At 40.0% G+C, this 26,091-nt stretch overlaps 2 long non-coding RNA genes across 6 annotated transcripts in view; both read left to right on the top strand.

Moving 5' to 3' along the window:
- The window catches only part of LOC132773473 (uncharacterized), a 29,401-nt gene extending 20,926 nt beyond the window's left edge, over nt 1-8,475 (top strand). For 3 of the 5 annotated variants that reach the window (XR_010909902.1, XR_010909901.1, XR_010909900.1), the window contains one exon: nt 5,744-8,474. This is a non-coding gene — a long non-coding RNA (uncharacterized lncRNA). Of the gene's footprint in view, nt 1-5,743 lie in introns of all 5 variants that reach the window. The other 2 variants (XR_010909899.1, XR_010909898.1) reach the window with 1 other exon arrangement.
- An 11,826-nt stretch (nt 8,476-20,301) lies between these two features.
- The window catches only part of LOC132772623 (uncharacterized), a 32,340-nt gene continuing 26,550 nt past the window's right edge, over nt 20,302-26,091 (top strand). The window contains exons 1-2 of the long non-coding RNA XR_009631246.2: nt 20,302-20,403; nt 22,511-22,626. This is a non-coding gene — a long non-coding RNA (uncharacterized lncRNA). The remainder of the gene's footprint in view (nt 20,404-22,510; nt 22,627-26,091) is intronic.

Genomic DNA, 26,091 nt, shown 5'->3' with positions numbered 1-26,091 from the left:
TCAATGGCTTCTCTGTGTCGTCTGACATGGTGGTTGTTAGAGTGGTCCAGCATTTCTATGTTCTCAAATAATATGCTATTTCCAGGTTGGTTCATCAGGTGCTTTGCTATGGCTGATTTCTCTGGTTAAGTTAGTCTGCATTGCCTTTCATGTTCCTTGATTTGTGTTTGGGCGATGTGTGTGTTCTAGATGACTTCTGCTAGTATATGGGTTAACTGATCAAAAGATTTAAGAACAAATGTGAAAACTAGGTTTTTTGGTGAATCTTCTATGGTACAATATGCTTGCTATCACCATTAAGACATTCTTTTCCTGCTCACCTTGTTGCACTTTTTTCTGCATCTTTCAGTGCTGCAGCATAATAAAAAGCTTTAAAGTGGCATAGCCATTATGTGAATTCTCTTGATAAAACATGGGAAATACTCTGAACTATGAAAAAAATGTTCATTTGATAAAAAATGCAACAACAAAGAAAAGTAGACAAAGAGCGATATGAAACAAAACAAAAGTAAAACAAAAAGCATGTGCATTGTAATGAAAACATTAAACTATGCCTCTTTGTTTACACTATAATACTTAATGAATGTGGTTATTATTTTTATGAAATAACCTGAATATGTTTAGATCTATTTGAAATGCACTAGAAAGCTGTAACTTCTGTCCAAGGTCACAACGGATGCAAGGAGCCAAACCTTTCCCTTAAATTTAATCTCAGTCTCATCACAAAGTACATTGTGAAGAGACAAAAGTAACCATGGTAACACAACACATACAAAGCTTTATAAATTCTTTTTCTATTCTTAAAAGAATTAAAAGCAATGCAAATAAAACAAATAAAAGTATTTCAATTGTTAAGGAAGGATAAAAATGTTTTACTTCAACTTGATAAATGATGTTGTCAACATCTATTTTGCATTATTAATTTGGCTATCATTATGGGCTGCATAACATTTTACTGGGAAACTACAAAGACACTCTTTAAATAAATTGGATCCACAAATACTAAAAGAACTGAAAGAAATAATTTCAGAACAACTGACAATCATCTTTGAGAATTCATGGAAAACAGCAGAAATCCTAGTAGACTGAAATAGAATACATATTGACCCCATCTTCAAAAAAGGGAAAAAGGAAGCCCAAACAATGACCACCCAGTCAGCCTGACATTGATACCAGAAAGGATTTTGGAACAGAGCATTAAGGAAGGAGTCTGTGGATGTAGTATCTCTTGATATTGGTAATGCCTTTGACAAAGTCCTCCATGATATTTCTGCAAATGATCTACAAACATAGAGGTTAGAGTCTTACTCAACTATTGAAGGGGAGACATCAGTAAAGGTCTTTGATGCACCAACAGTTTACTAGAAGGTACCCTATACAAGAAGGAACTTCCCCTATATAAGCAAGAAAGCTTATAAAGACTGAACAAGATCCTCCCACAAAAAAGTAATCAAACCTGTATTTAGGGATGTGGGTCTTTCATAACTATAAAAATGCACATATCATATAATTTCTGAATGTGAACAATATGGTAATTTTACCTAATATCATATGGGTAAGCTTATTGAACTCAATACAGCTTGAGTTCCCCTTATCTGAAAATCTAAAGTCTTTCAAAATATTCCAAAACTCGAAACATTTGCCCCCAGCCACTCACTTTTGCCTTTAGGGAAAGGGGCTAGTGGCCTAATGAATACCCACTGAGTTTTTCCTAAAGGAGTCATGATGGAGGAAGTGAAGGACTCTGCTTACATGAGACCCCTGTAAATAAAACAGATGTTTCAGTTGAGCATGGAGCAACCCCACTGCCTATAGTACACAACCAGATCAGACAGAATGAAAAAGACTTGCAGGGTAGGATGAAGAAGGATTTTCCCCTCCCTTCCTGGCTACTTTGCTGAAAAGTGCTAAGTGTGCTGATAGCCCTTGAGTAAAAGCCCAGCAAGTTTTGAACATGTAACCAGCTTTCGTTTTCCTTATACCATTTCCCTCCAAAATCCCCAAAAAACTTTTGATCCTAAGCATTTTGGATAGGGGAGACGCAACCTGCGCTTTCATTCTGTACTTTAGTGGAACACAAACTTGTAAATTGCTTCTTATATGCCACGAATGGGTCTCTTACTGCTGTGTTAAAAACCTGTCAACACTTGCGTAGAAATTGGAGACACATCTCAAAATGTTCAGAGTTAGTTTTGTTTCTCCAAAAAACTATTTTCTGTCCAGTAAATTGTTTGAGAATTTCTGATCTAAAATATGATTGTAAATGGATCCTGAAGAAGACAATTAAGAATATACAGACATCCAAATGGGTAATGTTTTTGTACTAATAAATCAACCATCTCCTTCAGCATCTTGAGATGTGTCTCCAGTTCTCCAATGGGTTCCATTGGCTACTCTCCAGTTTCTACTTCAAATGCCAAATCAAGCAACCCCCTGATGCCCATCCTGTCTAGTATACATCTTCAAAATTAGAAATGTTCTAGTGAAACCTGACAAACTTTTCCTGCTTCTAAAGAGGAGGTTTGCAATAAAAAAAAGAAAAGAAAGAGGTTTTGTTTTGAGATAAAATCAGGATGGGAACAAAATGCTGCACGTAAGTGCATAAAACATGTCTCAGGGCATTTATCACTTACTGTGGTGTAGTGGTTTGAGTGCTGGACTACAACTCTGGAGATCAAGGCTTGAATTCCCACTCAACCATTTGAAACCCACTGGGTGATCTTGGGCAAGTCATACCCTTTCAGCCTCAGAACTATAGGCTCCTCTGAACAATTTCTTCCAATAAAATATGGTTTTAGGTTGCCTGCGGGCTGAGAGGGGTGGTATATAAATGTAGGAAATAAATAAATAAATAAATAAATAAATAAATAAATAAATAAATAGGTTTGCCTTAGGGTCTGAAATTACCTTCAGTACAGCACAACTATTGTATCTGCATAACCCATATGCATGGTTTCACTTATCCATGGTTCCATTCACTCACATCCTCTTCTCAGTACTTCTGTTGTCTGCTCTATTGATAATAATAATGTTCATTATTATCCACATTCATGTATACATGTGACTAAGTGTTTCCCCTGTGGATAAGTAGGTCCTATTGTGCGCAATAGACAATTTTATTTTATCTCTCTACAGCTAGGTGCTTCTCATCTAAGTTCTAATCCTTTTTTGATTTGGCTCTTCTCTGACCTGCCCTAATTTGTCTATAATCACAAAGCAATGATTAGATTTTTAAAATAGGGGGAGAGATGAGAAATACCTTCTAGCCATGATAGACTTGGACAAAAAACCTTTGAAAGGCAAAGAAACGGAAAATGTTATTATGCACATCTTGAAGACTAAAGAAAGCAAGAGAGAAAAGAATGCCCTATAGGGAACTTCCTTGATTTGATAGAAGGCTGATTCTATGAACCAACTAGAATTCAAGAGAAGCACAAGGTATTATTGTTTCAGCTGTGAGATATATTTTTGGATGGATCAAAATAGGTTTTTGCAATTTCATTATCAGGCGAATGCCTCTGGAAAGAGTAATGTTACCCTTAGTTCAGATGAACAAATCCAAAGTTTATAACATATTAACTGTTTAGATGACTATTGGACAGAAAAGTGGTGAAAGCTCATGATTTATACTGCTGCAACCAAAAAGAAACTATATCCATTCATGAGTGACTGAGACAATGCAGTCTGTATTACAAGTCAATTCTCATTAGCTCTTATTTACTGGCTGTAATTTTCCACCAGATAATGCAGAATTGTTTAAAGACAAATAGAGAATCAACTTTTGTATTTGAACATAAATTCATATAACAGCATGCATGATCACCACCACCATATTTCTACCTCCCAGTGCTTCGTCACAATCACAACAATCCATTAGACTGTGTGCATTTGCAATTTATCTGGAAGTTGTTGGACTGTAGCCTCCACCATTGCTAATCATAATTGGTGTAAAAACTAAATTCTACCAGAGCCTAGAAAAGTTGTAGGTTATAGCTCACAAAATTCCCCCAGCTATAACAGTCCATAGTCAGAATGGCTGCGAGTTTGAGGGAGTTGGAGTCTGAAAATAAGTTTTTCAATATGTATCATGCTTATAGAAAATAATGACAATGGTAATATTGAAATTGATGTTTGGTGTAACGGGAACAGATATTATCTTATGAAAAGTATTATTTATAAGCCCACATTTACTAGATAGGATGATATACAGGAGAAGAATCCATCCTACTGATTTTCCACTGGAAACATCCGTTGTAATGATCATTTCCTTCAGTTGGGTGTACTTTTGTTTCTGGCTTATCTCACACACATATATCAGTGGTTAAATTAAGCTGCAGTGATAATTGATTCTGACATGAGTCCCCTTCATTGTTGCTTTGATGTGTCTTCATGTCAGCTCTAATTTATGGCAACAATATCATAGGTACCCATGCGAAGAAGAACAAGGGCAAGCCCCTTCCTCCTGCCTGATCATGATGTCAGTACAGGGTGCTTGCAATAGCCAGAAGCTCATAGAAGGTGCTGCAGTTGTTGGGAGTGGCAACAGCAGGAACACAAACCTAGAATTCCCATTCCCCTACATTAGTTACCTTTTTCCTATGATGATGAATGTAGGGAAATGGGGATGCCAGTAGTGCACTAAGTGCACAGCGGACCAGTCAGAATTGGACCTAATTTGCTGTTCCCACTGCTCTGAAGTGATGGAGTCACTCCAGAGTTTCAGACAAACTCCAGAACATTTTCTGACTTTTCTCAATGCATGCTAAACCAGATTAACCTGACTGACCTCATAATACTCAGCAGAAATTTCAGAACATCATGGGGACAGCCAGTATTGTATTGTTATTAGGCACATTTAGATGAACCCTAAGAGAGAATCTAAAACCATTCAGTTGGTTTATATGGCTAATTGGGGATTTGAACTATAATCTCCCTAAACTGAAACCATTACATAACACTGTAATCCTTTGTAGTAGAGTCTAGTTTCACCTGAAATCACTACATTAATATCATGTATTTTCTAATCATGGAAATAGTTGAGCTTCTTGGGCAATTTTCCATCAAGGTGTTGTCTACATACAGCAGTGGCTCTCAACCTATGGGTCCCCAGATGTTTTGGCCTTCAATGTGTTGCGCAGTAATCCTAACAGCTGGTAAACTCGCTGGGATTTCTGAAAGTTGGAGGCCAAAACACCTGGGGACTTCAAATTAATGGGGAAATCTGTTATTGTTTTCAAGTAAAGACTCTGCCCTAAACCCCATTGGTTAGTCTAAGGTACTGTAGACCTAATGAACCAATTATTATATAGTGAATAAATATAGTTGATAAATCCCATTAAGTGTAGCAGGAACTAACAATAGAATTTTGACATGTGTGTCTCTTAGAGTTCTTACCTTTCAGTCCTTTCTTTGCAATAGAATTCAGTTACTTCTGAAAGCATAGATATATTTCAATAATCAATATTATTATCATGAATTACATCATCATCAACAACAACATTTTAGCAGGTGACCAATAGGACGTTGTGCTGAAGCATAACTATTAAAGTTTCCTGCATTTCACAGTAGGGAGATGAAACCACAGCCCAAACATCCTCTTAAACCAAATACACAAGTATGCCGATCAAAGACTGGATTTAATGAAATTTTACAATGTAATGTCAATAGTGCTGTTGCCTGCATTAATGTTTCTGAAATCATCATACTGCTTTGTGTTTACACAACCTTTTCTCTTTTTCCACAGATATTTTGCACCTCCTTGAAATAGCTCTGTGTAAAGCTGAATGAATCCACCACACTCTGTGCAGTAGATAGCTACGTGCAATTCTGAATGGGACATGTACTGCTATCATTGAGAATGTCCAGCAACTGCGGGTTTGCTGAATGAAAAATTCAGCCTTGCAAGTGTGATAACACACCACTAGATGGCATCTTTAGAGAGGTTTCATTATATCTCGAATTGTTCACTCCACCATTCATAGAATACTAGTTGAGAAAGCCCATCTTATAGAGGGGGGAAAAACATCAATGAACAAGCAGATGGTGAAGACAGAAACTTATATTTTAGCTTCAACTTTGGATGATACATATCTTGAATTTTGGCCTTTCCTTTGCAAACTATTTGAGACTTGGGTCTTTATTTTTCCCAAGCTATAAACAGTAAAAAGTATGTCTAAAAGAAAGGCAAGAACTTCTAAAATGTAATTAAAGGCAATTGAAATATATAATGGCACTGTGTTTCCATGCAATTCATTTGATCCCAAATGCATTCTAATTGAAGGTTCAACATTAGTTTAAAATGAATGGAGCTGACAAAAAATGCACAAATTGCCTTGTGAAATTAGCTAAATTTTGGCATACTATGTTTTGGTTGATGAATAGAACAAATTGATATGGCAGTGATTTAAAGGAGAGGCTGTGATCTTTGTTGTTGCAGGGAAATATGTACATTACTGATAGGAAAATAGCAGTTTTAAACAGGCCATGGCTTTCTGAAAGGAATGTGGTATATAATTTTGTCTATATGTGTATAAGGGAGAGAGAGGAAGAGAGAAAGTAGTGTGATTAGTTTGAATGGCTGGGAACAGTGTTATCTGCAGGCTACATGAGAGCCAACGTGGTGTAGTGCTTTTAGTATCAGATTAGAGCTCTTGAGACCAATGTTTGAGTCTCCATTTGACCGTGGAAACTCACTGGATAACCTTGATCAAGTCACACTATCTCTCTTTATCTCTCTCTCTCTCTCTCTCTCAAAAAAAAAAAAAAAAGCAAAAGGAAGCCTCTTTTGAATAAAACCTGCTAAGAGGTTTCATTATATCTCTAATTGATTGTGCCACCATTCATAGAATACTCATTGAGAAAGCCCATCTTATAGGGGGAAAAAAGGTTCATATTTGGATTACCAAGTCAGAAGTGGCTTGAAGACACATAATAATACCAATTAGTTACTTCCAAATTCTGCTTGTAATATGTTTGAACTTACAGATATTTGATGAACTACAACAGATCTCTTGATCTGCAAGAACATACACTCCAGTAGCAAAGTGGTGTTTAGGCTCACAAGATTGAAGAAGTAGCAGGGATATTAACACTATCTCTCACCATTTTTCAACTGCCTTGTCTCTTTATACTCATAGAATACCTCTGAACTCCACAGTAACTGATGGGAAGATTTTTTTTCAAGCAACAGTTTTGGGAAACATCTGTTTTCATGCTATCCAAAGCATGGCTTGGTCTTCAATGGGTAATTAATGTCCAACAGCAGTTACCAAGACGAAACAAAAATCCTGCTTCCAGTGGAGATAAAAACATGGATGTAGAAAGCTAACCTGTTCTTTTCACTCATCTTAGCAACTGCTGTAATTAGCAAGTGTATTTCAGGATTTATCACTTTTCAATAACTCCCTGCAGAAATGTGCATGTTGTTATAAACATGTCCAGAAAGAAAGCCTTGTCTTGCAGACATGCTCATTTGAAGACTTTCATGAAATTTGGAGACTTGCAGAGAATGTCTAAGATTTGCATTAAAAAAACTCCTCAGGGAAAAAATTGCAAGGGAGAAAAAAATCTTTAAAGTTCTGAGTGTGTTCAGTATCCACTGAATACTAACTTGAGCAGAGAAGAGAAAATAAAAGAAAGGAAGAGAGTATTCTTGAGGGGAGAATAGCTGCTAGAACCTTCAAAACATTGTTCCAAGTTCCACCTTTAAAAAAATGCAAAGGGGAGAACTCTGGTGCCAAATTCTGAGTCTTCATCAAACTGTTCTTTCTACACATCCAAAGGATATGTTGTGAACATACTTGGGAGGGAGAAAGTAGGAACATCAGGCAGCAAACCCTGAATGGTCCTTTTACATAGCTATTTATATAGGCTGCTTTTTTCAGACAAATTATATATGTATAATGAACCTGCTGATTCAACCCAGCACTTTTTCAAATGTGCATACTTCTGTACATTTGAACTCATGGTGGGGATCATGTTGGCTGCACGGTTTTGCTTTCAAGGTGGCAAGGCTTCTTTTTGAAACAGAAAAGGGCAGCTGGTGGGGCTTGCTGACACCATACACCTTTTAAAATAGGAATTTGAGCATTTTTTTGTATTTGGAACCATGGACACACTGCACATTGTGCAGCTTCCACTAAGGTGGATTAGTGCCTCCATTTCAGTTTAACTCAAAGACCCTGTTCAGTTGGAACTAAACCCCAAATTGCACTGCCCCCTTATCTGGGAACTATCAGCTGCTTCTGCACTTTTGAAAACCCCGAGAACAATGATCTCTATGTGCATCATTAGTTTGCTATTGCCTAGTTTTCTCACATGTATATTCTAGACACACAACTATTCTTCCATGGGGCAATTGCTCATACAAAATCAGAAACATTAATAGGAACAAATTAATTATTATAATCAAACTCACCAAACTGAAATATACATAGAAATGATTTTATGGCAAGCGTTTAGTTCATCCCTTAGAAAATGTAGAAGTGGCATTTTTTTTTGGGGGGGGGGGGGGGAGTCTTTCTGGGAAATGTGTCTTTTCTCACATCTGAGAAGGCCAGAAGGGAAGAAGCTTGGTTAATGGGCACAAGAACTTCATTAGGCAACAATTCCTGCAGAGGTCATGCTGTAGTTACCAGGATCCCACTTACCAAATGATGACTTGCATTGACTGATTCATGAAGCCAATAAGGACAGAAAATAAAGGCTCATTTGAAAACTGAAATGGATTGCTGAGCTGTGACCTCTTTGAAGAATGAAGACCTGTGCTTTATTTGTTGAACCATCAAGCAGCTTAACCATATGTGCATAGAGAGTACTCTGTTTGCTTAAAAGAAAATGAAGCCTAGATCTGCTGGGCATTTCTGTTGGTGAATTGTAAAGCTGTACTGTTAAAGGAGGATAATGGAAGACAGTCGTTGGTGAAAGATTTCTAAAAATAATGATAATTGGAATAGGCTATGGGAGATGACAAACTTCCTTGAAATGAATGTAAGGGAGAAGTACGAATTATACACTTTGAAAATGACCAGAGAATTTAACTAAATCTTTTTAACAGCATTGATTTTATAGAGAGATGCAAAACCAACAGAGCTACAGTGCTTGCTAATCCATATATACCCAAGAAATATAAATATGGTTGTTAGCAGCTTTGCAGATTTCCAAGAAATGTTGAACTCCCTCTGATACCAAGTGATAGGGGCAGTAAATTGTAAAACAGAATAAAGCACTCATTCATTTCTTCCTGTCAGATTCCAGTCAGATTTTTTTTTTTTTTTGGAAATGGAGGGGATAGTCACTTTTCTATCTAGTGGTCATAATTTCTCATACTTATTTCTCTTGGTAGTTTGAAAAATCTTTTCACTTGGCCTGCTTAACCATTGGCATGATGCAGAGCCATTGTTTTGTAAAGAGATAGATAGTTCATGGTATCCTCTTTTAGAGAGTCAATAGAACAAATAAACAGTACAACCACAAGAGAAAAGCATGTAAACATTGTAAATCAATTCTGTTTGAGATCTTTGCACCTCTGCATTTCTACATACATCTATACTGGATTTTAATTCCTTTAATTTACAGTAGTAGATTGTGTGTGAGACAAACAAACAGACAGACAGACAGAGAAGGAGGAGGAGGAAGCTTTGATGGCCAGAGGGGTAAGCGTGCATTTGTGGTTATTCTGTTGTGTTCACCCCAGTGATTTGAGTGACATCAAGGCTATGCTAATGATCTCAATTCGAGTGCGAGTGCAAGGAAAGCCTTTCAACATCACAGTGATCCAAATATACGCCCCAACCACAGCTGCTGAAGAAGCAGAAGTAGATCAGTTCTATGAGGATCTGCAGGACCTACTGGATAATACACCAAAAAGAGACATTATTTTCATTACAGGAGACTGGAATGCCAAGGTGGGAAGTCAAGTGACAACTGGGATCACAGGCAAGCATGGTCTGGGAGAACAAAATGAAGCGGGACGCAGGCTGATAGAATTCTGCCAGGAAAACTCGCTGTGTATAACGAATACTCTCTTCCAACAACCTAAAAGACGGCTTTATACATGGACCTCACCAGATGGTCAACACCGAAATCAGATTGACTACATCCTTTGCAGCCAAAGGTGGCGGACATCCATCCAGTCGGTGAAAACAAGACCTGGGGCTGACTGTAGCTCAGATCACGAACTTCTTATTGCCCAATTTAGAATAAAACTAAAGAGATCAGGGAAAATACACAGACCAGTTAGATATGATCTCACTAACATTCCTAGCGAATATACAGTGGAAGTGAAGAACAGATTTGAAGGACTAGATTTAGTAAACAGAGTCCCAGAAGAACTATGGACAGAAGTCCGCGACATTGTTCAGGAGGCGGCAACAAAGTACGTTCCAAAGAAAAAGAAAACCAAGAAGGCAAAATGGTTGTCTGCTGAGAGAACTGGAAGTAGCCCAAGAAAGGAGGAAAGCAAAAGGAAACAGTGAAAAGGGGAGATATGCCCAGTTAAATGCGCAATTCCAGAGGTTAGCCAGAAGAGATAAGGAACTATTTTTAAATAAGCAATGCATGGAAGTGGAAGAAGACAACAGAATAGGAAGGACAAGAGACCTCTTCCAGAAAATTAGAAACATTGGAGGTAAATTTCAGGCAAAAATTGGTATGATAAGAAACAAAGATGGCAGGGACCTAACAGAAGCTGAAGAGATCAAGAGAAGGTGGCGAGACTATACAGAAGATCTGTATAGGAAGGATAACAATATCGAGGATAGCTTTGACGGTGTGGTGAATGAATTAGAACCAGACATCCTGAGGAGTGAGGTTGAATGGGCCTTAAGAAGCATTGCTAACAACAAGGCAGCAGGAGATGATGGGATCCCAGCTGAACTGTTTAAAATCTTAAAAGATGATGCTGTCAAGGTGATGCATGCCATATGCCAGCAAATATGGAAAACACAAGAATGGCCATCAGACTGGAAAAAATCAACTTATATCCCCATACCAAAAAAGGGAAATGCGAAAGACTGCTCAAACTTCCGTACAGTGGCCCTTATTTCTCATGCCAGTAAGGTAATGCTCAAGATCCTGCAAGGAAGACTCCAGCAATACATGGAGCGAGAGTTGCCAGATGTTCAAGCTGGGTTTAGAAAAGGCAGAGGAACGAGAGACCAGATTGCCAATATCCGCTGGATAATGGAGAAAGGCAGGGAGTTTCAGAAAAACATCTACTTCTGCTTCATTGACTATTCTAAAGCCTTTGACTGTGTGGATCATAATACATTGTGGCAAGTTCTTGGTGGGATGGGCATCCCAAGCCACCTTGTCTCTCTCCTGAGGAATCTGTACAAGGACCAAGTAGCAACAGTCAGAACTGACCACGGAACAACAGACTGGTTCAAGATTGGGAAAGGCGTACGGCAAGGCTGCATACTCTCACCCAACCTCTTTAACTTGTATGCAGAACACATCATGCGATGTGCGGGGCTGGATGAATGCAAAGCTGGGGTGAAAATTGCTGGAAGAAACATTAACAACCTCAGATATGCAGATGACACCACTCTGATGGCCGAAAGCGAGGAGGAGCTGAGGAGCCTTCTAATCAAGGTGAAAGAAGAAAGCGCAAAAGCCGGGTTGCAGCTAAACGTCAAAAAAACCAAGATTATGGCAACAAGAATGATTGACAACTGGAAAATAGAGGGAGAAACCGTGGAGGCCGTGACAGACTTTGTATTTCTAGGTGCAAAGATTACTGCAGATGCAGACTGTGGTCAGGAAATCAGGAGACGCTTACTTCTTGGGAGGAGAGCAATGTCCAGTCTCGATAAAATAGTGAAGAGTAGAGACATCAGACTGGCAACAAAGATCCGCCTAGTCAAAGCCATGGTATTCCCTGTAGTAACCTACGGATGTGAGAGCTGGACCTTAGGGAAGGCTGAGCGAAGGAAGATCGATGCTTTTGAGCTGTGGTGTTGGAGGAAAGTGCTGAGAGTGCCTTGGACTGCGAGAAGATCCAACCAGTCCATCCTCCAGGAAATAAAGCCTGACTTCTCACTGGAGGGAAAGATACTAGAGACAAAGTTGAAGTACTTTGGCCACATCATGAGGAGACAGCAAAGCCTAGAGAAGACAATAATGCTGGGGAAAGTGGAAGGCAAAAGGAAGAGGGGCCGACCAAGGGCAAGATGGATGGATGGCATCCCTGAAGTGACTGGACTGACCTTGAGGGAGCTGGGGGTGGTAACGGCTGACAGGGAGCTCTGGCGTAGGCTGGTCCATGAGGTCACGAAGAGTCGGAGACGACTGAACGAATGAACAAGGCTATGCTAAGGGCAAGAAAATATTGAAGCTATCAAGAATTCAACACAGATTTAATTGCCCTGCTCACTGGCAATATGGTGGCGATGGGAAGCTGCGATACATTCAAGTCTCTGAGTCACAAAGACTTATTAGAATAATAGCCAGTGAAGTGTGTTGTTGGAGGACTTCTGTTAAGCTGTTTACAATCAATTGCCTTGGCAACTTGTGGATATTTCCAAAGGTCTTCCTTGTGCATCTCATCAGTCACGCACCACTCCAGGGCAAAAATCACAAATCATGCCAAAGTTATCATGACAGCCTCAGCATGGAAGAGCAGCAAGAAAAACAGCCTGATTATATGAAACTATAAATGAAAGAAGCTTTTCCTCTCCAGCTAGATTGGACCCAACTTTTGAAATGAACTGCACCAAGAACTATCTTTACCATTATCTTCTTGAAAGCATCATATTTGCTTTTCAGCATCCATTCACACAGATTCAAATCAGACTTTATTTGTCTGTCCTGTCTACCCCAGACTACAACTAAATGGACTCCATTGTTCATTTGGCTATTAATGTTGAAAGCATCACATTTGTTTTCCTGCTTCTATTCACATAGGCCCAAAACAGGCTTCATGTGTCTGTCCTGATTCAGGTTATAATTATCAGGAATGCTATGAGATGAATTGTTTTAAAATTCATTTAAAAAGTCCACTCAAATGATTCAAGAAGTAATTAAAAGGCAAAGATTAAAAAAATGCCCAGGAACCGAAAGCCAAAGCTTGGGAAAGTGGCTTTTTTTGGAGGTCAAACTCTAGAAAACTGAGGAAGTTCAGGTTGAAGCTGTAGTTCATGCCCAATGTGTAAATGATGTGTACGCTCATAGTACCAATCAGTTATAATGGATAATTAAGGCTGTAATTTGTTTTCAGCACAAAGTTCTCAGGCTTAGTGTATTTCCTAGCATTTGGGGCTCTGTCACTGTTACCACTGCTTTTAAGACAATATCTGAGACAACTGAATTTCAACTTGATTCATGTAGCATCACGATATCAATTACTTATACCATATATCTCACTGCCCTGGGCATAAGTCACCTTGGCATCCTTTTTTGCTCTAATTCTGGAAGCATGAAGGCTGGATGAGAGTTGAAGCAGGGGACAAAAAGTGATGCTGAATATTTAACACATGACCCAACCAAGGGAGAAGAAATAAAGGAAGGTGCTAATATATAACCCAGTCCTAATTCTCCCATCCTTTACTATGGCATGGTTGGAGTTGCACAGGGTAGAACGAGAAGGTCAAACTCCAGTTACTCTCTTGGTCTCTGTTCCTCCCCTCTCCTGTAGCATTTGGACAGATGGGGAAAATCTTGCATTTCAGCCAGATGTTTATAAGATAGACCAGGAATGGGCAAACTTCAGCCCTCTAAGTGTTTTGGACATCAACTCCCACAATTCTTAACAGCCTACTGGCTGTTAATTTTGAGAGATGAAGTCCAAAACACCTGAAGGGTCAAAGTTTGCCCATGACTGAGATAGATGAAAGTTTGGTTGTTGTTGATTTAAAAAACAGATGGCTGTGTTTTATCCATTATGCCTGTTTCTGTATTTGTTCTATTGTGGGGTTTTTTCTTGCAGTTCAGGATATAATTGTATTTTTGGTTGCTTTACTCACTTGCCATGAGTTTTACACAATAAAGTAACAATAGGTGTGGTATTTTTTCTTATGAAATAAATCAAGAAATGCATAAATAAATATATGAAAATTTGTCTTTTAGTTTGGTCCTGTAGTACAAATGTCATTTCAATCCAGCAGCTTCTTATTTTAATTTACAAGATTTATTTATTTATTTTTCTTTTGGCCCAGGATTCTCCAAAACACATTATCATTTACTAGATTTGGATCTTTGTAGCATGCTTCAGCCCTACACATTGTGACACACTTGTCTTGCATTTGCTAGGGAAAAATGTTAGAGTTCTTAAAAGCTTTCTTCAAGTGTAGGATGAGATTTACAAGCACCAAATTAATGAAAGATGCCTGTGTGTCATAGCACATGATTTTCCTCACTTACAGTAATATCTTGCATTTAGCTAGCTTTGTTTAGTGATAGATCAATATAAGATATGCATGACTTAATCTGCAGACTTGCTTTCTAGGGGATATATCTTTGAAAAGAGAGAAAATCTTTGTGGCTCAACATTGTCTTCAATATCTAGCTTATCTGATATCTGACAGCTTATCTGATCTAGAGAAGAATTCAAGAATTCAAAACTTCTTTGCTCTCAGTCCCACTAGTTCTCCCTATTCTGTGCCCCAAATTCATTCTGACAGTTCTTGTACTTTGTCAAATATCTTTACATATATGCTAATGGTTATAGTAATAGTATAGACCTACTTGCTTTTCGGAAAGCCTGTAAAACCTTTCCGACAAGCTTTCGATGGGTGAATAACTCAGGACTATGTCTGTTCTTGTTTTTATTGTATTTTAAAGTTAATTGTATTGTTTTAATCTACTGCTGTAAACCGCTTTGAGCCAAATTGGGAGTAGCGGTATACAAGTCAAATAAATAAATAAATAAATAAATAAATAAATAAAATAATAAGGCATGCAGGATCAAGGGCTGAGATACATTTCCCTTCCTCACTTCCTGTACACTATGGTGTGGTGAGTAACAGAACACCAGGAGGAAGGATGCATAGTATGGTTGTGCATTTAGGCTAAACCTTGGTGCATTTCATGTCCCGGTTTTCAGGGAGGCCCTGGTCCAGTTTTGGGAGCCTCTGTTTTCACTCTTCGGTGCTGAAAGATCTGTTTTCTATTGGCCCATTATGGGAGGAGGGGGAAGGAGAGCCTTCCAACCAGGCTCTCCTTCCTGGCACTTTTTAAAGGAGGCTTCTTACCTTCTGTGTCTACTCTAGAGGAGGCGCTTGGCTGCAGACAGTGACAGGCATGGGTGCTTTCTGGGCTTACATGCCATACACACTCAATCTTTCCAAGGAGAGACCATGTGTGGCATGCAGGAGTGCCCACCCCTGCCAGTGCCTGGAGCTGAGCACCTCTCTTTCCAAGGAGAGTGCATGTGTGGTGTGCAGGCCCAGAAAGCGCCTATGCCTGCCAGTGCTTTCAGCTGTGCACCTCTTACTCTATGATGCTAAAAAGCAGGCCAGGAGCTGGGACCCACTCCTGCTTGCTTTTTTGTCGAGCTGATATTTGTATCAGGAGGGGCCTACATGTTCTATGCTCCCAAAACAACAAAAGATGAAGGAAATGGGAGAAACAAATTCTGCACACAAATCTAGTGTATAGAGATCTTTATGTTACCATATGTTATTATAATATAACTATGGTGTTGGAAGAGAGTGTGTTTGAATATGTGTGTGTGTGTGGGGGGGGAGCACTCTTCTTTTAATGCACTGTTGCTTGGAATATACTGCTTTTGCTGCTCCTGTTAAATGGAAATTTACTTCTTTGGAATATAGATTCAAGAAGCGAAGTCCTTTGAGAAGTGGCTCAAAAAGCTGGGTATGTTTAGCCTGAAGGAGAAAAGGTTGAGATGGGATTTATTTATTTATTTATTTTATTTACTACACTTTTATCCCACCCTTTTCAGCCTGAAGGTGACTCAGGTGGCATACAAACTGGTAACAATTAGATCCCAAACACACATAAATGCATCATTTAAAACAGGTTAAATCACATAATAAAATTCATAATAAAATTTATTTATTTATTTAAAAGTTTTCTATACCGATCTTCTCACCTACAAGAGGGACTCAGATCCGGTTCACAACATGTGTTCATATACAAAAATACAACCCACACAATGCATCATCATTACACAATTAAAAACATATTACAATACAACATCGTCATCATCACACTTACATAGCCATGTCGTCAAAACATTCCTGGTCATAATTCACAGTTATTCATTCTCCTTCCATGTGGACCAAGGTTGATTCAGTTATCAAAGGCAGCATTCCATAGCCAAGACTTTGTTAGCTTCCTGAACGTCAGGAGGGAGGGAGCAGTTCTAATCTCCTGTGGGAGGGAGTTCCAAAGCCGGGGAGCCACCATCGAGAAGGCCCTGTCTCTCGTCCCCACCAACCGCGATTGTGACAGTGAGAGAGCACCCCCCCCCCCGGAAGATCTTAAAGACCTCGATGGTTCATAGGGGAGAATCCGTTCGGACAGGTAAACAGGGCCAGAGTAGTTTAGGGCTTTATAGGTCAACCAGCACTTTGAATTGTGCTCGGAAGCTAATCGGTAGTCAGTGGAGCTGGCATAACAGAGGGGTTGTATGCTCCCTGTACCCATCACCCGTTAGAAATCTGGCTGCCAAGCGTTGGACTAGCTGCAGCTTCCGGGCAGTCTTCAGAGGCAGCTCCATGTAGAGAGCGTTGCAGTAATCTAAACGGGATGTAACCAAAGCATGGACCACCGTGGCCAAGTCATACTTCCCAAGGTATGTTTGAAACTATAAAACAGTTTGAAACTATAAAAAATCAATTATGTGATAACCATGTTAGAAAGCAATCTTGTTTTTTGCTGTTTCAAAGATCAAGTCACATAGAAATGGATTCAAACTAAAATGATTCCACCTAAATATTTGGAAAAGCTTTCTGGTGCTAAGAATCGCTTGAGCGTGGAATATGCTGCTTTAGAGTGTGGTGATTTCCTTCTCTTGAAGTTTTGATTGTATATTCCTTTATGGCAGAATGGAGTTGGACTAGATGATCCTTATGGTTTCCTCCACCACTATGATTCTATGAATCCTCCAGGCAAACAGAGGACTGTATGCAGGGATGGAGAAGGTGGTGGAGAAGTAGGGTTATTTTCAAAGACTCCAATTAGTGCAGAAAATGATTCAATTTCTCCTGCACTTTTTATCATTATAAAGGGCATGGATCATTCTGAACCAATTTGGGGAGAGTTTGGCTATGTTTCTTCAGCTTGCAATGCCTCCCACTAGTTGACATGACTGATGAGGCCAGTACTATCTTCTTGCTATGAAGATTGTCTCTTCTAAGGGGAAAATTGCCTGTTTTTTCTGGTATAGCTCCTGAATGCTAGGTTATATTCTATTTCACCCCTTCAGCAAGGATTACATGGAAATCATATAACAGCATATCATCTCTAAAACTCAGTGATACAGTGATTTTTCAAAGGCATTTTAAAAGAAGGCATGAATAGGAAATTTCCATTTCTCCTATTTGCATGTCAATTATTGCCCATCCCTGTATTGCATTATTTAGTTGGTAAATGGAGGTAGATGTGGAAGTCATTCTGGGAACTTGAGTTCCTCCTTTTTCTTTGTAAAACTGCTGAGCCTAGATATTACAGGCTTTGTGCCAATTAATAAGTAATTTACAGCAGTAGATTGTAGTATTAAGAAATGACAGAATCATATGCAGTATCAGTATTGCGGATAGCTATATTTTAATATAATTTTAATATAAATGAATAAGGACCTTATCCCACAAAGGAGGGAAAGTGGGGAAATTGTTTTCTTATTGGTTCTATTTGTTTTAAAGATGGAATCCTACAGAGCTCATCAAACAAAGCAGGACTGCTTCTGAGGGTTGGCCATGGGATCTCGTCTTTAAAAGGTATAGATTGTGAAGTTGGGGCGGAATCACCTCTACTGCATTTCTTGCACATATAAACAGTTAAAATCAGGTATGTTAAAGTGCGATAGGCACTGCTGGGTTTTAAGGTGGAGTGGAACTGTTGGATTTCAAGGTGGGATGGGAATTATGGTTAAATTCTCTTTTTCCTTTGGAAATGGAAGGCCACTGAACACCACACTAAGAAGACAATTCTTCCCAATTCCCCCTCCCCTTGCAAGAAAATTTGGGTGGCAGGGAGCAGTCAAGAAAACTCACATTATTTCTCACTCTCCTAAGCCCTGTTCTTCTACCCCAGATTATATGAGTGTAAATGCAGTGCAGTCTTACATTTGATTGTTTGAAATGTCATTCTTTAACTGTTGCAAATGCAGGATATTTTTCAACAAGTCAAGTTGCTCCCTGAGTGGACACAGCACTATAATAATTAGCTTTCTTATGGCTGCCATAAGAGTATATCTGATGCCCTTAAGAATGACATGGAATTGGCCATTAAGCACTGATTCAGCATTATGCCAAAGCAATCACTAGGTAATGTGCTTAAATTACAGTGAGAAGGCTACTCACAGAAACAAATCACCAGTTCCATTGAATGCATTCGTATTTGTTGTTTTCAATGTTTATCTCAATGTCAGCTTCCCTTAGTATACCTCATTATTTTGTTTTACGACAAACCTTTATTAAGATCTATCCCTGAAATGACTGGGATATGATGTGTGAGCATTGTCATTGGAAAGAAAAACCAGAAATTTCAATATCAACTTCTGGGCTCCTGAGAAATGTCAAATGATGGGTTTCTTTAATTTGCTGAAAACTGCACTGTATAAGATGTTCAATGGCAGCCATGGAATCAAGTGATGGGGAGAAGAGGAGTGAGGTATGCCAAGATTGGATGCCATCAATGCCTGCATGTTTTCATAATCAGAAACATGTTTTGCATAGTCACTCAATTTTCTATCCCCGAATGTATTTTACCTTCCCAACAATATCTGCTTTTTTTGTTAGGTCCTCTCCAGTTCAGTGTTTTCATTCTTGGGCATTATATTAATGTGTCTATTTATTTATTATAATTATTGATATTTCATTCTCTGAGGATACAAACCCTTTAAAAGGTAGTTTTGAAGTCACAAAATATATTAATACAATTCTCATGAACAATATCAACACTAAGAGTAACAAGCATCCTTCCTACAGGACAACTAGTGGGTAGATAGGATGATGAGACAAGATAGGAGAAAGGGCAGAGCATAAAAAGGTTTTTGGAGTACTAATCCATGAGAATGTTGTCTGAAAGATTCTTGAAGCAGAGGTCTCAAAAAGTAACCAGTCCAACTTCTGGGAGAAAATACAAAGAGAACAGGAGAAAACACACAATCTTATCTTTGCTGCCTTCTTACAGGGAAGAAATGCTCCTTTCTGGCTGGCCCCTGTTACATATACTACAGTGAACAAAGACACAGAAGCTTTGTTCTCTTTATGAAGGAAATGATGATGAAGCTTTCCATCTTTAAACAAGCATCTTTAAAGACAATATGCTCCTGACTCTGAATAAAAATGTGCAGGTTGACAGGGGGCCCTTCCACACAGCTGAATTAAATTCCACATTTTCTGCTTTGAACAGGAATATATGACATGTGGATTCAGATAACCCAGTTCAAGCAGATATTGTGGGATTTTCTGCCTTGATATTCTGGGTTATAGGGCTGTGTGGAAGGGCCCTAGAAGGTCTGATGAGTGCTGAGGACCCTCCTACACAGCCATATAACCCAGAATATCAAGGCAGAAAATCCCACAATATCTGCTTTGAACTGGGTTATTTGAGTCCATACTCAGATAATGTGGGATTTTCTGCCTTGCTATTCTGGGATATAGAGCTGTGTGGAAGGGCCCTGATTAAATAATACTGTGGTGAAATGCATTCTTTCTCTCAGGTCTCAGATCTTTTTAAGTGTAGAACCACAGAGAAAAGCCCATCTAAGCACAAAGGAACAAATAAGCATTTGGATGATTGCATAAAATAAAATTTGTTGCATCATATTATATATAAATTCATGCAATCCCAGCTAGGTGCATGTCCATTGTTTCCTTTGCATCTCTCTTTCTGTGCCATCTGGCTTAATACGACCAGCAAGTGCGTAGACTACTGTCAAAATCCCATTCGCTATGGTTAAATATGACGTCATCCTCCCAGACAAGGTACATTTATTTTATTTGTAGCAGTGATCCCTCTAAATCTTCTTAGGAAAATGAATGTGTTCTAAAATTTCTTTTTGAGAGTATATTTAAAGCATTAAAATATTTAAGGGCAATGTTCACGTTTGTTTAACTTCAAAACAGTGAACAAGAAAAATTGCTATGCATTATTTCCCTATTGAATTATATTTGCATCTCTCTAGTGCAGGAAATGGGAAGCAATTTATATAGAAATGTATTCAAGACGATGTTCCTGTTCCTGATGAAGCACGGACGTGAAATTTCGTTGCACCATGTGGGTAACATATTGATTTTTGCCAACATTAATGTTTCCATTTGATGCTTAAGCAAATCTAATCTGACTTCTGATTTTACAGAATATCTTACACTAATTAGACAAGTTTGTTCCGTATTGATTTTTCAGATGAACGTACCCATGTAGGGAATTGTAACCCTTCTATTTCAAGAAAATCAGTCTCCCAGCTTTGCAAAGGGTCTTGCAATTAAATCTCCTTTTCCTAATATAGCCATCATTACTTTTGAAAGAAGTAAACAAGGGAGAGATTTGGGGAGTGAAAGAAAATGGGAAATGCATAGTGTTCATTAAGTTTTTAATGGAAATTTGCTTTGGAATACCCAGGATGTTTCTCCCCACTGGACTTCACAGAAATTTCTTCTGTTTGTGATTCAAAACAAAACAAAAACACACCTGAAATATTCCCCAACATCTTGCCATATACTCACAAGAGAACTGCACAATCCACAGGTTGGTCTAAACTGTGATTTTAATGAAAATTGTAAAGACATCTTCAGAGGTTACTCACAGGACTCAGTCCTTCAAGGAAAGAGGACAGAAATGTCAACCTTCCACATTATATCTGTAGGAACCTGATGAGCCTGGGCTGCCCAAGAGAAACCTTGATCTGACAGGTGTAAGGCAACATATGATGAATTATAATGCCGTAATCTATATAAGGAAGCAGGGGAAAGGAGTGGTGATATCAAGGAATCAATGAAAAAATAAAGGTGAGGGAAAGAAAAGGTTGGCTCCAAAGTGGTACTTAAAATAATGATTTGTTGATACATACAAATTTTAAATAAATACTCTCTGGAAATATACTTCTCACTAAAGCAAAAAATGGATACTTAAATGCAGTGCCACTGGTCAAAACTCAAGAAACAAACCAGACCTGGTCCAAAAAGGTTAATAGAAATATAATCCAGATTACCTGGATGCAGAAGAAACGAATCAAACCAAGCACTCTGAGGCAAAACAAAAAAGCACAGTACACAAATGGTTAACAAAAAGGAGGGGCCGCAGGAAGAGAAGCGTTGTCAGCCAAAGTCCAGGGTTGAAGTGGGAGAAATCCGAAACAGCATTGCTCCAGTGTCCGCAGAAGCAGTGTCTTCAGTCAAACCGGTCCAGGTCCAGGAGGGGAGAAGTCCACATTCACGAGAAGCCAATCTGGGTCAATAACATGCAAATGATCAGGAGATCCAAACTGCAGATCCAAAACCAACGCCGAACATGAAACAGGCAGCAACAAGTCTACAGGAATCTTTCCCAATACACAGCATCCAACACACGAACGCTCACCAACACCTTACCTTCTGCAAGGACCCATCACCCCTGAACCCACTTTTATTTACAAATCATCATTAGAAGATGAACTGACCACCACCCCATCATTATCTTCCACAGCTGCTCCCAGCTCTTCACGTGAATTCCCTTGTCCTTCCCTCCAAGTCCTCCATCTCCTGTCAAGACTTAGGTCCCCCCAAGTTGGATCCCCTGATTGCCAGTCTTCACCCCCTAGAGAACCCCGTAAAGGTACCACTAGTTGTTGGCTCCTCACAAATAGCTTACACATCTCTTATCTTAGTCTAATCCATGGTGTCTCCTTTTTCTTCTTCACTTATTGACCTATCATCCCCAGAGAATCCCTCAAATGACTCCTCATCTGTAGGTGCTGTAAATATGTCCCAGATCCTCTTTCTCTGCTGCTCATCATCAGATTCCTGCTCCCGAGTAACCCTTTCCCCCCTTCTGGCACCCATACTACTGTTTGTAATGTTACTCACAGGCTCTACTACAACATTGTGGTTTTACAAAGACTTTAGCCTTCTGTGCCAAAGAGTGCTGGGGCTTTAGTGTCGTAAAACCGCAATAATTCTACAGTTTAGAAGAACCCACAAGCACCAAAGATCCCATCCACAACTCCTGTCATGCCCCCATAGAGGTTTTTATTGTTTTCTCTGTCAAGCTTCAATTGTCCCTTTAGTTAAAATTGGTTTAGTTCTCTTTTGTATAGTTTTCTGTGGAAAACTAAGGCCCTATCCTTCTAAGAAACCAACCAGAGGAGGAGTCTTATAGCCTCTCTGTTGTTGTTTTTTTCTTATAGTGCCAAAGTCCTGGGAAGGTGCACTTTCTCTCATGCCTAAAGTGTTGAGGAAAAGACTCAAAAGCAAGGTATTACGCCAAAGACAAAATCCAGATAGAGGAAACAGAAGGAATCCAGTAAGTAGCCAAGAAAAAATCAGTTAAATTTTAAGCTTCAATCTGTTCCAGCAAAACAAGTCTTTGTTAGTCAGACCCTGGGAGGAATTAGGGTGCTGATTCTTCAGCATAATTGAATTCCTTTGTTTATACTGTTACACCTTTGCCTGTGAGTTTTCTACTCTGTTCTAGCCATACAGGGCAGCATAGAAAGGTTTACTTGGGGAACAGAACACCTCCATATAATGCAGTTTTGGAAACTGCATTATATGGCAATATAGGTGGAGCCCCAGACTCAAGGATCCCAGGGACATGGGATCTGCAAGGCACCTGATGTTCCTGCTGCTGCTGTTACTGTTACTTTCAACTCACTTCCAAGGGATGGCAATCCTAAAGTGACCCTATCTTAGGTTTTCTTTAGCAAGATTTCTTCAGAAGAGGTTTGCCATTGCCATTCTCTAGTGTTTGATATGCCTAAAAGTGTTTGATATGCCTAAGGTCACATAATGGGGTTCAATGGCTGAGTGGAGATTTGAACCCTGGTCTTCAGAGTGAAAATCCAATCTTCACACTGCTACACTGTGATGGCTCTCCAGCTCCTGCTGTTGATGTCTGCTGAAGGCACCTGCCCCCCAGTAACTTTCTTGGGAATTTTATGTTCCAAGGCAGGAAAGAGAGGAGCCATGACCACTTGTGAATTTTGCATAGAACAAGCTCTGAACAGTAAAGATTTTCATCAGTGTAGGATTCATTATTCTAAAGTTTCTCAATACTTGAGAAACCCATTTAAAAATCATTTTTACAAAATATTTTCAAATATTCTCCTCATGCCTATTTAATGGCACCTAATCTTCCAGTCCAATCAGTAATTTCTTCCTGAGGTCTGAATAATAAGCACACATGGTTGCAGTGGAATTAAATTCAAAGGGCACAGCATATTCCTGCGTGTTTGAAATGTTTGTCTGTTCTTAGCTCTTTCCTCTCCTCAGCTATGAGGCTCTAGAATCTGCCATAAGCAAATCTCTTTCTTAATCTAACCTACCTCATAGGGTTGCTGAAGGGGCAGAAGTATACATTAAAAATACTGAAAGAATGATACATCACCATGCACACTCCATTGCTTGGATGAAAGTAGTAGCAGCATCTGATGCATGGTTTATTTGTTTTGAGCCTAGCTTTGTTGTTTTTCTTCTCAAGGTGATTCTTGTCTGCATTATTGATTCAAAAGCACTGTTGATTTCTCTCTGTCCCCTTGGGAGAACAGAGAGAGGGACACTCTGTTTACAAAGCTGTTCAGGCTTTCTTCATTGAAAGAATCTCCCCTCTTTTTAGACACCTGGCAGCTGGGATGTGGGAGGAAAGTCATTTTTCTGTCTCTCATCCTCTCTGTCTCTAGTTGCACTCCAGCAACAGGATAATATAGTGTGCTAGCTCTTCAAAAGAAAAATTTAAAAGCTTTCTTTTAAGAGCATCCCTCTAGTGCATGGCTTTCCAGACATTTAATGTTGATGACATACTTTTTAGACATGCACCATTTCATGACACAGTCATTCAGTTTTACTAGGAAACTGGAGGTCAAACCAAACCCTTGTAAGAGATATTATTGGACACATATACAAATTGTAATTACGAAATATATGTGAATACAATGATACTGGGGAAAATTGAAGGAAAAAGGAAGAGGGGGCGACCAAGGGCAAAATGGATGGATGGTATCCTTAAAGTGACTGGCTTGACTCTGAAGGAGCTGGGAGTGGTAACAGCAGACAGGGAGCTCTAACATGGACTGGTCCATGAATCATAGAATTGGAAGAGACCTCATGGGCCATCCAATCCAACCCCCTGCCTAGGAGCAGGAATATTGCATTCAAAGCTCCCCTGACAGATGGCCATCCAGCCTCTGTTTAAGAGCTTCCAAAGATGGAGCCTCCACCACACTCCGGGGCAGAGAGTTCCACTGCTGAACAGCTTTCACAGTCAGGAAGTTCTTCCTAATGTTCAAAATCTCCTTTCTTGTAGTTTGTAGTTTGAAGCCATTGTTCCATGTCCTAGTCTCCAGGGAAGCAGAAAACTTGGTGGATGACCTCCGTAGAGAGCTGGACAGGGGGAGTGTGACTCTGTTGGTTCTCTTGGACATCTCAGCGGCTTTCGATACCATCGATCATGGTATCCCTCTGGGACGACTCTCTGGGATGGGTCTCGGGGGCACGGTTCTGTCGTGGCTTCGGTCCTTCCTGGAGGGTTGATCCCAGATGGTGAAGCTGGGAGATGCCTGCTCGAACCCCTGGCCTTAGACCTGTGGGGTTCTGCAAGGCTGCATTCTGTCTCCCATGCTTTTTAACATCTATATGAAACCGCTGGGGGAGGTCATCCAGAGTTTTGGAGTTAGGTGCCATCTCTATGCAGATGACACACAGCTCTACTACTCATTTCCACCTAATTCCAAGGAGGCTCCTCGAGTGCTGGACGAGTGCCTGGCTGCTGTGGCTATCTGGATGAGGAGGAACAAGCTGAAGATCAATCCCGACAAGACAGAGGTCCTCCTGGTCAATCGTAAACCGGATCGGGGTATAGGATGGCAATCTGTGTTAGACGGGGTTACACTCCCCCTGAAGTCACAGGTCCGCAGTTTGGGAGTTCTCCTGGATTCATCACTTACGCTTGGGGCTCAGGCGTCAGCGGTGTCCGGGAGGGCTTTTGCACAGCTAAGACGTGCACCAGCTGTGACCGTACCTCGCAAAGGTTGATTTGGCTGGGGTGGTCCATGCCTTGGTCACCTCTAGATTGGATTACTGTAATGCTCTCTATGTGGGGCTACCCTTGAAAACAGCTCGGAAATTCCAACTGGTCCAACGGGCGGCGGCCAGGATGTTAACTGGTGCTCCTTACAGAGAGAGGTCAACCCTTCTGTTTAAGGAGCTCCATTGGCTGCCGTTTACCTACCGAACCCAATTCAAGGTGCAGGTGCTTACCTACAAAGCTCTAAATGGTTTGGGACCTGCCTACCTGCATGACCACCATTTATGAATCCACGTGCTCCCTTCGTTCATCCGGAGAGGCCCTGCTTGCGATCCCACCTGCGTCACAGGCGCGTTTGGTGGGGACGAGGGACAGGGCCTTCTCTGTGGTTGCCCCCCGACTTTGGAACACCCTCCCCAAAGGCATCAGACTGGCACCCACATTGGCAGTCTTCAGGAAGAATCTGAAGACCTGGCTATTCCGATGTGCCTTTCCGGAATAGGATAATCTCCAGCACTATGTCCCAGAAGCAGTTGCCCGGAAATCCAACATAGCTCCTGCCACATCCAGCACTTTTTAACCTGTACCCATCATTGGCCCGGCCCTGGTTTTTATTGCGTAATGATGTAATGTTTTGTTATTGCTTGTGTTTCAATTTGCTTTAAATTGTATTGTTTTTGTTTTGCTGTTGTTGTGTTGAGGCCTTGGCCTTTGTAAGCCGCATTGAGTCCTGCGGGAGATGCTAGC

Source organism: Anolis sagrei, chromosome 4, assembly GCF_037176765.1.
Source record: "Anolis sagrei isolate rAnoSag1 chromosome 4, rAnoSag1.mat, whole genome shotgun sequence".
Lineage (NCBI taxonomy): Eukaryota > Metazoa > Chordata > Lepidosauria > Squamata > Dactyloidae > Anolis > Anolis sagrei.
Note: the sequence above shows the minus strand (reverse complement) of the source record. Positions and strands in the feature narration are given on the sequence as shown.